Source organism: Tenrec ecaudatus, chromosome 9 (assembly GCF_050624435.1).
Source record: "Tenrec ecaudatus isolate mTenEca1 chromosome 9, mTenEca1.hap1, whole genome shotgun sequence".
NCBI classification, from domain to species: domain Eukaryota; kingdom Metazoa; phylum Chordata; class Mammalia; order Afrosoricida; family Tenrecidae; genus Tenrec; species Tenrec ecaudatus.
In genome coordinates, this window is record NC_134538.1 from 11,121,618 (window position 1) to 11,122,256 (window position 639).

At 39.3% G+C, this 639-nt stretch overlaps 1 pseudogene; it reads left to right on the forward strand.

The window, feature by feature from the left end:
- The first annotated feature begins 352 nt into the window (after positions 1 to 352).
- On the forward strand, positions 353 to 432 carry LOC142457569 (small nucleolar RNA SNORA36 family; annotated as a pseudogene).
- The last annotated feature ends 207 nt before the right edge of the window (positions 433 to 639 follow it).

Genomic DNA, 639 nt, shown 5'->3' on the forward strand with positions numbered 1-639 from the left:
AGGAAGTGCAGCCAAAGAGAGGCCTCCAATGAGAGGGATTATCACAGTGGCTGCAACGATGGGTTCAGGAGTAGGGGTAATTGTGAGATGGCACAAGACACTGCAGTGTTAATGTTCTGTTGTGTGTTGATTTACAATGAGTAAAAACTGATTTAATGGATTCTAACAGCAACCCCATCAGAGTTTTATGAATTGGGGTTCAGATATACAGAAGACCCTTCTGTGTTTACAAATTCAAAGATAAAAATGCTTTCCTTCATTTTATGATGATGTTTAAAAAGAAGTTTCCCTTACTAAGTGAGTCACTCTGGATAGATAAGAGAAACAAATGCATAGACAATCATATGTGTATAAGGGAGAGCTTTATTAAAACAGGCTTGGGAAAATGGGTAGAAAATATTATTCTATTCACTTTGTTCCCAGCCTACATTGAAAAAACAAACAAACACATTTTACAACAAGAAATAGCTCACACAGTTGCTGAAGCGGGTAACTTCAGTCTCATTCAAATCCATGGATCAGGGATTCTCTTCACTGCTGTAGCTGAAGTAACTGTCTAATCGAAAGCCAGAAGAACAAGCAGGGAGCCCACAGACTGGTAGGTGTACAGCTGAATGAATCAGAGATCAGCAGGAGGAA